The sequence below is a fragment of the Octodon degus genome, unplaced genomic scaffold, assembly GCF_000260255.1.
Source record: "Octodon degus isolate 3935 unplaced genomic scaffold, OctDeg1.0 scaffold00059, whole genome shotgun sequence".
Lineage (NCBI taxonomy): Eukaryota > Metazoa > Chordata > Mammalia > Rodentia > Octodontidae > Octodon > Octodon degus.
In genome coordinates this window covers 9,274,125-9,289,304 of record NW_004524635.1, presented here as the reverse complement: position 1 = coordinate 9,289,304, position 15,180 = coordinate 9,274,125, and positions in this window count along the sequence as shown.

Sequence of the window (15,180 nt, the reverse complement as noted above, 5' to 3'; positions counted from 1 at the left end):
TATATATGGTATAGGATCTACAGGGTCTCACTACACAGATCAGACTTGTAGTGTTCCTCCTGAAAAAATAGATACATATTCAATGGAACAAAATGTAGTTCCCAGAAATAAACCTCACTTCTACAACTGACTTAATTCTCAACAAAAGAGCCAAAAACACATATTGCAAAACAAACAGCTTCTTCAACAAATGCTGGTAGTAAAACTCAACATCCACATTCAGAAGACTGAAACATATCTCCTAAATCTCACCCTTGACAAAATAAATTCCAAAACAAATTAAAGACCCAGACGTAAGACCAGAAACTCTGAAATTGCTAGAAGAAAATGTAAGGTGAACAATTTAAGACATTTGGAAAAACAATGATTTTTCTAGATAGCAAACAAGAACAAAATTAACTAGTGATATTGTACCAAACTAAAAAGTTTAGGGGCAGCTAAATAGCTCAGCAGATTAAAGCACCTGCAAGCAGGGGCTTCCGACCCCGGGCCTGCCATACCGGCCCCACTCCTGAAGCACGCTGAGAGGGCAATTGAGACTGGGCGTGGAGGAACATGCCTGTAATTCCATCTCTTGGCAGGCTGTAAACAAGCTTTAAACTCCGATCTAGCAGTGAGACCCTGAATACCCTGTAGACACTTCCCTAAAATACAGAAAAAAAGAAAAAGAAAAAAAAAAAAAAAAACCTAAAAAATTTCTACACAATAAAAGAAAAAAAAAAAACAGTGTGGAACAATACTTGGAGAATGGGAGAAGATATTTGCAAATATTGATCTGACAGAACATTAATATTTATAATATGTAAAGAGCTCAGAATGCTTAATAAAAATAGTGACTCAATTTTTATAAATCAGCAAATGATCTGAATGGACACTTCCCAAAAGAAGAAAAAGAAATTGTCAACAAATGTATGAAACAAAAAAAAAAACACACACATCATCAGCCACAAGGGCATGACAAATCAAAATGACCGTGAGTTAATTTCTCACCCCAGTTAATATGACTACTATCAAAAATAAAACAAAACACAAATTATGGTAAGGATATGAAGGAGAAGTAATTCGCATGCAGTGTTAGTGGGAAAAGAAATATAGCCTTTCTATAGAATAGTATGGATGGGCCTCAAAAAACTAAAAATACAAGAAATATATGGATCAGCTTTCTATTTCTAGATACCTACATAAAGGTAATGGAATAAGCATAGTAATGATGCACTTGCGTGAGCGCACTTGTCATAGCACTATTTACAATGGCTAAGATGAAATCAGCTTAAGGGTCCACCAACAAGCAAATGGACTGTCTATCTATCTATCTATCTATCTATCTATCTATCTATCTATCTATCTGTTACATGTTCCACCAAAAAAAAATATACACACATCAGGAAAAGAAAAACTTGTATGAATGTTTTAATATGCATCCGACATTGACTCCTGCTTTGTCCACATGCATATTATGATTTTCATGATGTTTGAGTAAACTTAATATTAAAATCTTCATACAAGTTTTTCTTTTCCTGAAGTGGTATACATTTTAGGCATTCTGTCTCTCTTTTTGTCTCTGTCTCTGATATAGATAGATAGATAGATAGATAGATAGATAGATAGAGATATAGAGATTAGATATATATATATGTATATATATATAGAGAGAGATAGAGATATATAGATATATAGATATAGATATAGATATATATATCATGAATTGAGATGCTGATCAGAGACATATATATGTGTGTGTATATATGTATATATATATATTTTTTTAACTATAAGCAGAACATACTGTATTAGATACAATAAGCTAGACACAGTAATACAAGTGCCATGTCTTCTCTTTCATATATGGAAACTACAAAAATTCAACATAAAAGTAGACTAATGATTATTAGGGATAGAATAGAAATGAAACAAGGCTATTATTTATATCCTACATTAAGAAAATTATTATCAGGACATAATATGGACAACTTTATGCTTATAAATTGAGGAAATGGAATCATTGCTCAAAGATCACATGTTACCAAAATTGAACTGTTAATAGATAATATGAATAAATCTATAACTATCAAAGTACTTAAGTTTGTAATTAAAATGTTCTTGGAAAAAATCTATGGAGCCAAAGTTTTACTTGTGAATTCTACCAACTATTTAGATTATTTACAACACTTTTGGTGATTTCTTCCAGTGAGAAGAGAACACTTCCCAGCTGGTTTTACGTAGCCAGAATGCAGTATAAAAGTTGAGCTATTTTAGCCCAGTATGGGACATTCTGAGAATTCTGTCTATGACATAAGGTGAGATGCTTGAACAAAACCCTGAGCCATAAATACCTATCACAGCTGACCTGGAAATTACCTGAAGAGTCTTGACTGCACATATTACCACTCTCAGGGATGCCATCTTCGGCAGTACCAGGCTTTAAGTCAACTCCTTGTCTGCACAATCTACCCCTCCAACATTTACCCCTCCTCTTATTATGGTTTGTGTCTAGTTGTCCCCCCAAAGCCTCATGTAGTCATGGGGCAGAGACTTCTAGAGTTCGAGACTAAGTCATGATCCACTGGGATTATGAGTCTTAGTACTGCTGAGATTATAAGTGTGAGTACTTCCCCCAGCCTGGGGTGCATAGCCTGAATGTAACATAAGAGAGGCAGAGAGACAGACTTCCTCTCTATGTTGCCATTGTTGCTGTTATTCCTCCATTTTGCTCTGGCTCTTAGCCGCCACCATGAACTGATGCCCTCTGCCTGGGAGCCAGCTGAGTATGGACCGAAACTTCCAGTAACTGTGCGCTGAATAAACCTTTCCTTCCTTCATTTTGGGTGTTGGGCATTTGTCCCAACAACTAGAGAAGAGTAGCTGAGGCACCTCTATTCTCATTTGACCACCACTCTCCTCAGATGCTGGTCTCCATAGAAAACAATCAAACTCGGAGTGCTACTGACAGAATATCGTTACCCGATTTGAAACATCTGCACTTCAACATTAGACTTCTTGGACACTATTAAAGATCTATCAAATAATTCTAGTCTTTGGCTCTACACCAGGTTAACTGAATCAGAGTATTTTAGAACAGGGTGCAACATCTGTTCTTCAAAAATCTTCACAGATAAAATTTTGACACATGGTGAAGGTAAAGAATCATTGAACCATATGAGACAAGAAAAGCTTTTCTTGGGGTTTCCCCAGAAGTACAACTATGTTCTAACACAGTTAATTTGGCTCTACAAAATATAACATATTAAAAACAGAATTATTTTATCTAACAGTCATCATTAAAATCATCACCAGTAGTGTTACTCTATTATTTTTGCCTCTTTAGTAGCTTTGTCTTTTATGAATAGACCTTTCTATACATGGTGGGTCTACCAACCACATAACCCTGATTCCTCAGCGAAGCACATGATCCCAGAGCCTTACTGGATTATTTGACTGTCCAGATATAGGAATTGATAAAATAACCCTCAAAGAATTAATTAGCATCACTTTGGAAAGATTTATATAAACACAATGTGGAAAAATTCTCTTCTCCTTTTAAGATAGCAATCACCAATAAGCTTGGAAGTCTGTAAAAAGCAGGAACAACATGAAAAGAATTATCTCATAAATGTAGTTGTCACAGCATGAAGTCACAAGGCAATACTGTCAGAGTCCTGATGGCTGTAACGCTTCAACTAGAGGCAACCCTTTTGGTTTCCCAGTTATCTTGGCTATAAACCCTCTCTTGGTTCAACTTAGATTTCTGTTGTTGGAAATCCAGCATTTTCTAATTACCTGGATCTGACTGAAATAACCTTACCCTTTGAGATCTCACCAAAATTTATTTGCATTCTCTACCCTCTATTCTATAGTAATTCACTTGCCTTTCCCAAGATTTCTGCAAGTTGGCAGGGATTTACAGCCTTCTTATTGCTTTTATCTCTAGGTCTCTACTTTATGTCTGCCAAAGCTTGATTGTCCCAGGAAGACCCATCTTTCTTTATGTGACACTGATTCAGCCATAGAATTCAGCTCCTTTTCTTTGACATTACTAGAAACCATCACAAAGCTAGGTGTGTGTCTGTGCATAAAGCTGACTTACCTAAGTTGGAAGTTGCATAGGGGCATTATATTATAGGAGATCAACAAGCTGAACTGACTGCTAGACATGCCTTTTATCTGAAGCCACTTAGAGACCCCACTTCTGGCAGAAATGCACCACTAATCACCTTTTACAGCCTTCTCTAGTGCTTGATGCTATTGCCTGGCACTGGCACTCTTTTCCTCTTCTGACATCTTCAACAGCTTTTCTGGCTTTCTTATTTTCCTAATCCCTCAGCCTAGGTCTTTCCCACCTAAAAAGCCAGTCTCTCACTCTACTGAACTGAGCAAGTTAAGCTCATAAGGCCTTTCTGCAAATCCAAACACTCACTGTTGTTCCCTGTTAAACAAAAGGACTATCTCCTCAGATCCTTGCCTTCAACAGCACAAAACCATTGATAAAGTCTGTTAAATTACAGGCTCACTGGTCTTTTACCAAAAAAAAAAAAAAAAAAAAAAAAAAAAAAAAAAAAAAATCACATTGTAAAATGAATACAGCAGTAGAAGGACTTCTTTCTCCAATTATAAAAAGTGATATCTCTATCCTCTTCTCTCCCTCTTTCCTTTAGCATGAAAATCCACAGTCCATTCTGATTTCAAAATAAAATTTTTTTTCTAATCATAGAGGTCTATCAACCGAGAGATCCTGAAAAACAGCTCAGTTCTGCACTTACTACAGAGACAGCATTCTATGCACTGTATCTGCTCAATGAGATTGAAGAAGCTCTGAGCAAAAATCTTGAGTTGAAATTCTGTTAGTTCTAGTCTGGAGGGCAGAGAGGGGCAAGAACAGACCGGCTGCAGAGTGGTAAATGGAAGCTCTGTCCTCTGCAGTGCGCGGCCGCTCATCCTCACCACCATGGTAACAATCTTTGTTCTTGGAGGTGGGTGAGAGCAGTCTTGTATATTCTAATTGTTCAGAGGCAACCTAGCTCTACTTAGTAGACACCAGAAATACACACAAACATTTTCCCCGGTTATGACAATCTACAGACTTTCCAAATATTTCACAAGAGACAAAAATGCTGCAAGTCGAGAATCTCTGTTCGTGGGCTTTGTTCCATAGTAATATACAACATAAAAAATTAGACACTGTAGCCTTATAAAGTGTCTACATATGCTCTATCCTCATACAGTAAGAAAACATTAATTGCTTTAATTCTGTAGTTGTACATGATAATCAAAATATCCAACACAAATATTAAGGTATTTAGTATATTATTGTGTTTAAAAATAATGCAGTCCAGCATATACTTTGGTAATGATACACACCTCAAAAGTATGGTGGGAGAATTACTAGTTATAAGGTACTTCAGTGTAGGGACCGGGCACCACATGCGGTGCTGGCTCCACCCCCAGGTGCACCAAGCTGGCTACAAAGACCAGGCATGGTGGTGTATGCCTATAATCCTGATTCTGGGGAGGCTCAAAACTTCAGGATCACTATGAGTCCAAGCTGTGCAGTGAGCTTTACCAAATGTATGTACCAAATGCATAAAAAAAGAAAGTACTTTAAGTATAAGATATATTAAAATTATTAGTGAACATTCTATACCTCATATTACTTGGAAAGATAAATGGACTTTCCTAACAAAGTTCTGAGTTTGTAAACATAAAACTTGCAACTCTTATCTCTCTAACTTCCTGTTAATGGATCTTATAATTACAGGAGTCACTGAAGCACTATGTTCACTGGACCCTACTAACATTTATTACTCATAAAATTTTGTTTTCAGAAGGTGACCTGATATGTACAATCTCATAATTATATTTAATTTCTTCCAAAGCTTTGCTAGGTCCTTAATTACAGGACAAAAGAAAAAGTGAAAGGCAGATAAGATCAGTTGTAGTTTCAATCATAAGGCCTCAGATGGCAGGTAGCAAGAGAAGCAAATTCCAGCGCCCTGAGAAACTGGAATCCCAAGTTCACCTGGATTTCTATACCAGACATCAGACCAGTGCTGATCTGACCAGTTTAGACCAATACTCTTGTTCTAGAAAATATGTGTGGCTTCAAAAGATCTCTAGACATAACACAATCATATAGAGGTAGTCACAAAATACAGAAATTATAGTTAAGGATGAAAGTGAAGGACATCTTTTCAAGCTTTCTGAAACATTAGTAAGGAAATTAAAATAAAGTTCCAGCCTATCGTGCTGCTAAGAAGAAAGCTTATGATGCATTCCAAGGAATCAAATATGATTCAAATATTAGGAAGAACTGAGGCTCTAGAAGCTAAGAGGCTTTGCCTCTATGTGCTGCAATTACCTAGCTCACCTCTTATATTCACTAATATGATCTAACACTCCATGGATCAATAGACTGTTCTGATAATTTAAAACATGACTCTGTGGAGAGTGACTTATTAAAGAACATCCCAATAATCAAGACAGTGAAGAGAAAATAAAAAGACTGAATAATCTTGACCATGGACTTAAAATGTCTTTCTTGAAAACAAGTGCCCACCACTAACACAAAGAGAAATGGTGAGACAGCATTATAAAAGCTAAAGAGAGAAGAGAATGCCTCTGTCAGAGAACTGCAAAACAAAGAATTCACCTGAATTCAAGAGCCAGAGGTACCTGTCTGCAAGATTAAGGAGGAAGAATTTAATGTTAGGACTCTTAGAAGCTATTACCAACCCTAGAGTTAAAGAGCTAATAGGGTAAAAAATGCGTTATCAAAGTTTGTTGAAAGCTGTGTCTCTGTATCCCTGCATGTCCTCATATTCCAGCAGAAAGCTGTGAGAGTGGTTTTTTATGGCATCTGAGGTCATACAAGGACACAAATACATACTATCAGAGTTATACATTCAAAGAACAGAGGTGATATAAACAATGGGGTTCTTCCCCTCCTGTTCTCTGTTACCTTTGACCAAATACTACTGCAATTCAGCTGTTAAGGAAGCCTTTGTGCTGTGGTCCAGGGCTCCATGCCCCAAATCAGAGTAAAAAGAACAGAAAGTGTTCTTAAGTGGGGAGGTGAGTAGAGAATAATAAGTATAGGAATAAACTATTGTTGAACACTTGCTTTTAGAAGGAAACAATAGACTAAGTTTTTTATCTAATTAAAATTTTATGTAGTTGGAATTGATGGGAGACTTGAAAACTTTCCTCAAATAATTTCTTTGTGAACTTGAATATTTCACCATCCAATAAAATTTGGATTTATATTAGATTCTGCTATTCTTTTTGGAAGACTAATTATACTGTTTGGAAACGCAATTTGGTAAGAGTTCCTCAAATACTATCCTGGAGATTTTTTGTTTAGGACTCTCATGTGGAGGTCACCAGTCACAGTCATTTGATGGTAGGTGTCTATTGCTTAGGCCAAGCATATCCTGTGAATTTGAACTGTTGCTAAAAATGAAGAAGAATATTGTGGTGGTGGTAAGCAGGAAGGCTATCTTCAAATACCTGATGCGCTGGACAGTGAAAACGAAAATGAATGTCTTCTTCATCAACATAATTTTCAGTTTGCTAGAGTGTCTACCATCTATCTACACTGTAATAGGTCCCACATCATATGTAATTTGTGATAATACTTGGACATTTTTATTTCAATGCCTGGATTGCATGGCCCATATATTACCCTGCAAATCCTCATAGCATGAGAATTTCTTAAGTTGGAACTAAGACCCATGGATAAACACACAGAGTCATGATTTTCACCCAGTTATAAGGATGAACTTCCCAGAGATGGAGTTCACTTTGCCATGAATGATGATACTGAGAATTTCCAAGCAAAGCGGATCTCTGCTTGGCAATAACTCCATATCACTAGTTCCTTCCTAGTCTACAAATCACCTCCCCTGAAATTTAGGGAGTTGAGACCATGATCTTTTAAAACCATGGACTATTTCTCATTCTTTTTTTTAACTTTAGCACAAGCATTAGAATGTGGTTGAACAAAAGTAAACAAATGCCATGTAAATTAAATGACTCATTATATTTCCATATTTTATGACTATACTGGCTGGAACTTTTTTATTGTGGGCAAGATGATAAGTTAATTGCCATCTATAAACACAACAATAATTTTATCTGATTACTTAGTCACATAGAAAGATCCAGGAGTCCTAAGACTCAAAACAAGTAAAATCTAAAAATGTACATAGAAGTCAACTCTAAAAGGCTCAAAGAAGACCCCGTTACTAGATGGGCTCAATTTAGAAAACTTACATTGAGTCTCTATTACATACTTGCCATTTCTAAGGAATTAAGATAGTACACGTTCTCATGAAGAGGCCAATACTTTCTTGTGATTATCCCTGAGCAGGTATATTGGCATGATCCATAGGCCAGTGTCACTATTTGATCTTTTGTTTTTTGCTAAAGTATGGAGCTTCACTCCAGTCACCAAAGCTAGAGTGGCACAATGAAGACATTTAAAGCTATGGGGTAGCTTGGAGTCTTTAGATTTGCTTTCTTTTTAAAATATCCCTCCTTTGAATGTTTCTCATTCCACTGGTAAAGTAAAATAGTCCTTGAGAAAGGCTGCCGAGATAGCTCAGTGGACTAAGCATCTGCTTAGGCAAGTGCAGGGACTGGGATTCGATCCCCTGTACCACATGCCACATGCCGATACCCTCTCCCCCAGAGTCTGGGCATGGTGGTACATGCCTATAATCCCAGCTGCTGGGTAGGCTGAAAACAGGAAGATCACTACAAGTCTGAACTGCATTGTGAGACTCTGTGCCAAAAACAACAACAACAAGAAGTAGTCCTTGGATCTTTGAGTTTATTCTTTCTTGCTTTTCTTGTAAAAGGATTTACAAAGTAGTTGATGACCAATGGGAAAGGAAACCAAAAAGGTGACATAATTTGCTGACTTGCATTTAATGTAGACCACAGAGCAAAAGACACTTTTGACCATACTGCAGGCCGGCCTGCTCACCCAACTGAAGGCTTACTCCACAAAGGGGATAATCAACAGTCTGGGCTTGCCTGGTCTCTTACGCCACTGTAACTCTATTCTCAGAGTATTAGCCCACTTTAAGTGCCTTTAATGGTTTCCAATCATGCTGCCGTGGTTTGAATGATAATGTCTCCTCCAAAATTCATGTTGAAATTTAATCCTCAGTGCAACAGTATTAGGAAGTCTGGCCTTGAAATCTGATTAAGTTATAAGGGCTCTCCCTTATGAATAAGATTAGCATCCTCACAGAAGGATTCAAGGATGAAGGAAGCACTTTCTTTTCCATCTGTCTCTTTTGTCATGTTAGGCTAGCATACTCGTTCCTTGTAAAGGAAGCAGCAGAACCATCTTGGAAGTGGAGACCAGGCCCTCACCTGGAGTTAACCTGACAATAGCCTTGTCTTAGACTTCCTGACCTCTGGAACTGGGAGAAATAAATGCCTCCTGTGGAGAAATTATCCAGTCTTGGGTATTTTGTCACATCAACACAATGAAACTGAAGCAATTATTATTTTTTTTTAAATCGAGTCATTGTATGTTCTATACACCTAAGATGATCTAACTTCTTCAATATTGTGTCATAGAACTTTTTCTTCTTGGCAGGTAAAACCAATCTTCCGTGGAACTTAAATATACCATGCTCATTCTTGTGATGGAGTTGTTTGTATAATTCCTCAGTTCAGAAAACTAACCCCAAACCTCTATATGGATGGCCTTTTTCTTCAAGTCTCAATTTAAATGTCATCTTTTTGAGAGAAACCTTCACTAAACAGATAAGCTTGTACCCACGGCTCTCTTTAACATCACTTTGAGTTGAGATCTAGTGTGGCTCTGAAGCCTGCCATAGTGCCTGGCCCAAGACTGGTGCCTTAATTCAGTATGAGTCTCAAGCTCAGCACTCCCCATATATATGTATTGCAGGGTGTGTGAGTTCAGGATACAACAAATCATGTTCCCTACCATCACAGCTACCATAAATAAGGTCCAAGACAGAATGTGAAACCTCTCAGAGTAATGTAGGAGAAAAGAGAGCGAAAGCTTAGATTAGTTGTGGTAAATCAAGAGACACTACAGGAATATGTGCCTTTACAAGCCAAGCTGGATTCCAATAGTAGAAAAAAAGATGATAACATGAGGAAGAAGAATAACACAAAGGATTCAAAGCATAGTTAAAGACTGATATTATACCAATAGAGTGGGTAGCTTTATAAGTGAATGATGACACAGCACAATGAAGACGTTCAGGCTGTATATTAGAAAACTTGTGTTGGCAGAATGAAAAATCAGAACATATATTATTATGTATTTGAGTCATGAACAATTCTAGACCAGGGCAATAGATGATCAGGGACAATGTGGGAAAATTTTTGTTGCAATGATATTTAAAATAGATTGCTGTGGAGAGAAAGGTATAGTAATCTAAATGGCAGTAGTAGGGAGCCTAAGATACATATTTCACTTTTAAAATGAAGATATTCATGTCAAAGAAACATATTGGAGGCTGAATCATGTGGATGTATGAGATGATAAAAAAGACAGATTTTAGTAAACAATGGCACTGAGTTTCAAGGAGAAGGAAAATTAGAAGAGGACAAATTGGTTGAAAAGAGAGTCTCCAAGTCCTGCTACAGGCAGGTGATTTGAATAGCCTGAAGCACATCCACTAGAGATGCCCTACATGGAGCTGCAAATGAAGATTTCAGTTCCGGGGGCAAGTTGAGACATTTGTGTAGCCCTTCTAAAGATACTTTGAACTGTGTAGAAGAGTTCATTGAGAGAAAAACAGAAATATCAAGGAACAAAGTGAAAGCAGAACCCCAAGGAACATCTATCCTTTGGGGTCAGAGAAAAGAACAAGAAAACAAAGGAGTTTTGTCAGGTGGCTCCAAAATAGACTAAACACCTGCTCTGTGTGTCAGAAGTTCAAAATCTTAACAATAGTATAAATAAATGCAACTATGTGTCTTCTAGCATGATTCTTTTTGCAGGGTCACAAATGCCTTATTAATGTCACCCACAGCATCCATTTATTATAGCTGTTTATTATTCATCTTGAAGTGACAGCCTTCCTAGCACTCACTTAAACACTTAGGAAGACAGAATTTGCTTTAACAGATGTGAGGGAAAGGGAGAGACAAGGTGTGCAATCCAAGATTTAGGATCTGACTTTAAAGACCTGAGGTTCTTTTGTGTGATTTTGCTTTTTCCAAATAACTTTCTGGAAGAATCTTCATCCATACCTAATTACACTTGAAGGAATTTTCTTACACAAACTATGGGATTTTGTTGATTTTTTACTTCGGTTTTATAACTTTCTGGGAAAGATGTACAGATAAAGAGCAATCAGATTTTCCAGGTGAGAATGGCATATAAGAATAACATGTGAACATGGTTGAATATGCAAGATACAAAATAATTCTCCGTGTTATAGCCCAAGGACTTGTCCTTTACAAGGTGTTACTTCTACTTTTTCCTAATCTTCATCTTGATTTGTGTACTCAAAGTTAAAGGGATCAAGAGCTATTCCTACCTAGCCAATCACCCTTATGTTCCTCAGAACTCTGCTCTTCAGGCTCATCTCACTGCCAGCAGTAAAGGACTCAGGGGGAACCTGATAGACATGCAGATCTGCAGCCCCACCACAGGCCTACTGACACAGAACTTTGGAATAGGAACCCAAGAGTCTGGGTTTTAATGGCCCCTCCCATGATTCTGTCTTGGGATCCACTGATTATGCAAAATTCCCTACAGTGTTCCCTGGCCCAAAGGAAAAAAACCCTCAATCCAAAACCTACTCATCATTTCACATCTCTTACAGATGAGAAAACTGATCTTTCTGCCTATCCTGCAACTATTTCTATGTAGATTTTGTCTTTGCTTTTTCAACAAAAAGGCCACAAAATGGTGGTCATTAGAACACATAAGGTTATTTGAGAAATGTAAATTAAAATAACACTGAGATTCCATATCACTCCAGAAAGAAGGGCTATCATTACAAAAAAAATCATCCAGGGTTTGGGAGGATAGCTCAGAGGTCTAAGCACCTGCCTACCAAGCCGAAGGACCTGGGTTCTATCCTGTACCACATTCCATACCAATCTCGCCCCAGGCCTGCCCAGCTGTCCACCCAAACTAGGAGTGGGAGTGCACGCCTGTAATTCTAGCACTAGGGAGGCTGAGAGAAAAGGATCACTACAAGTCTGAGCTGCATAGTGAGACCCTGTACCAACTGAATAAACAAATAAAAGATTATTTTTCTAAAAAAAAGGGAAATCCATCCAGCAAGATAGCTCAGCAGACTAAGCACCTGCTTTGACAAATGCAGGGACCAGGGTTTAATCCCAGGTCACCCATGCCACTCCTGCCCTGACCCCTGGTCGTGCTGAACCAGTGACAGAGTCCAGGTATGGTGGTGCACACCTATAATCCCAGCCCTAGGTAGGCTGAAAAGAGGAGGATCACTACACATCCTGGCTACATAGTGAGACCCTATAACAAATACATAAAATGAAAAGGAAAGAAAGAAAACAATAAAGCAACTAATAACAAATGATGGAGAGGCTATTGGGGAGAAAGGAACCCTTCCCCACTATTTGTGGGAATGTGTAGAATGGTACAATCCCTGTGAAAATCAGTGTGGCAACTCCTCAAAAAGCTAGGATTAGAAGTCTCATTCAATCCACCTATTCCTCGTCTGGGTATTTCTCCAGAAGAACTGAAAACATCATACCACAGCAATATATGTGAACCCATGTTTACAGCAGCACAATTTGTCATGGCTAAATCTTAGAAACTATCCAAATGCCCATAACCTGAGGAATGATTAAGACAGATGTGGCATTTTTATACAATGGAGTATTTCTCAGCTATAAAGAAAAATAAACTTCCGGTTTTATAGGTAAATGGATGCAACTAGAGGCTATACTCATAAGTGAAATAAATCAGACCCACATGTGTAAATATCGTACTGTCTCCCTTACATATATAGATTTGAATGTCTGATATATATATCAGATTTGAATGTATAATATATATATATTATTGAATATATATTCAATAATATATATATTATTGAATTTAAAATAAATTTTAAAGAAAATTAGTCAGGAAAATCTAGGGATTATTCCAGAAGGCCAGATGAGTTATTCTTACTTAGGGTCACAGACAATAATAGACTATGTCATCGGGAATGGTACATATAACTGTCATCCCAGCACCCTGGAAGGCAGAAACAGGAAAATTTCGACTCTGTGTCCAGACTTGGCAATTTTGCAAGATCCAATTTCAAAATAAAAAATACAAAGTGCTGGGGATGTAGCTCAGTAGGAAGCTCTTAAATTCAACCACCAGTAGCCTGTGCTGCCAGAGGTGGAGGGAGAAAGGAAGAAAGAGAGGGGAGGAAGGAAGAAGAGATAGAAAGAGAGAGAGAGAGAGAGAGAGAGAGAGAGAGAGACAGAGAGAGAGAGACAGAGAGAGAGACAGAGAGAGAGACAGAGAGAGAGACAGAGAGAGATAGAGACAGAGACAGACAGACACACAGAAACAGACACAGAGAGACAGAGATAGAAACTACTAATTGGAAGCTGATATATGAAGTAATGAGCACAAGAAGATAATCTATTATCCTGATTTAATTGTATGTCCCTTGGATAATGAAAGTTCTGATGTTTTGACCAAACACACCGAGAATCCAAAGCCTCGTAAAATAAAGGTTTACACTTGGAACTGAGATTTCATGGACAGGGCAGCATTCAAGGGAGGCTTCACATTGCTAGTGTAAGACCAAGGCTTCCGATGACCATGGAGAGAGCAACTGAACCTTGAATCCCAGAAAAAACTCTGGTGAGGAAAAAGGGCTCATGATGCAGTGAGGTCCGAAGTGCTCTCATGAGACCCAGTGTGCCAATCAGAAATTAAATGACTAGTGTGCAAATCAGCTAGTCGGAGACTACATTCATTTTTCTTCTGAGTCTGACAAGAATTAATTTTCTTTTGGGTCTGAAAAGATAACTATAACCTAGGAAAACATAAACAATGGAAGTACATATAACAATGAAAGTATAAACAACTTTAAGAAAACTGATGACATTAATCTAACCCATAGTACACAGTCTTTAATAGCTTAAGAGTAGATATTAAAATCCCTCTGTAATCATTTAAGTATGGCAGACTTGTCTACACACATCTTTTGCTTTTAAAGTTTGGGCAACTTCTAAATAAAATTAGTAGAAATTTTATTGAAATATTTAGAAGAATTTGCTTAATTATATTCTGCATTTAAACAAGAAGATTGTGTTCATAAAGTATGTTTTATGAGCAGCATAAGCAACATTTGAATATTCAGCAAAATTTAAAACTTAAGAAGATTAAAATGTGAATATTATAAAGGTCCCAAGAGTAGTGTTTTCCCCACATAAATGGAGTATTTGATTGTTTAAAGGCCTACTGATGATATTCTTAATTTTTTCCCTCATAGAAATTTTGCTTTTCAACATCTAAACAGACACCCTAAGAAAAGAGGAAATCTTTGATTTCTCCTTAACCCAGGTAGATGCAAAGCCAGATGCCTACTTATGTTGACTTATACTAAACCTGAAGGGAAAAGTTGTAAAATAAATATTTTTCATCATCTACTTCAATTATTTTGAGTAAAGGGGAAGTAGATACTCAACATTTAAAAAAAAAATAATCATCCATTACCAGCCACAGATTAAGAACAAAAACACATAAAACAGCCCCACCTTAAGACCTCAGCAAAGAGCAAGAAGACAAAAGCAATTCAATGTACACAGCAATTCCAAGAAAATAATTTATCTCTCCAATAAAAGAAAGACTAAATAAAATAAACACTCAAAAACCCATTGGGGGGGGAAGACATGTTTATGTATTGCTCTCCAACAAATAAAAGGGAATTTGGCGTGTGATGCCTGTAACAAAGACTCAGTCACATCTCCTCACTTCAGTGTTTACCTTTCAAGCAGCAGAGGGTCAGTGGGACACACTTTTCAGAGCATCATCACTTAAACTTGGTGGATTGGTTTGAGTTGATAATGACAGTGGCAAAAAGGAAAGCCCATTTGCAAAACTGCCATGGCAGAAAGAGCAAACCTTTTAGATAACAGTGCTGATCAATGTGTTAGCTAAGCCACAGAATATTCAATATTCCCACAAAAATGTCC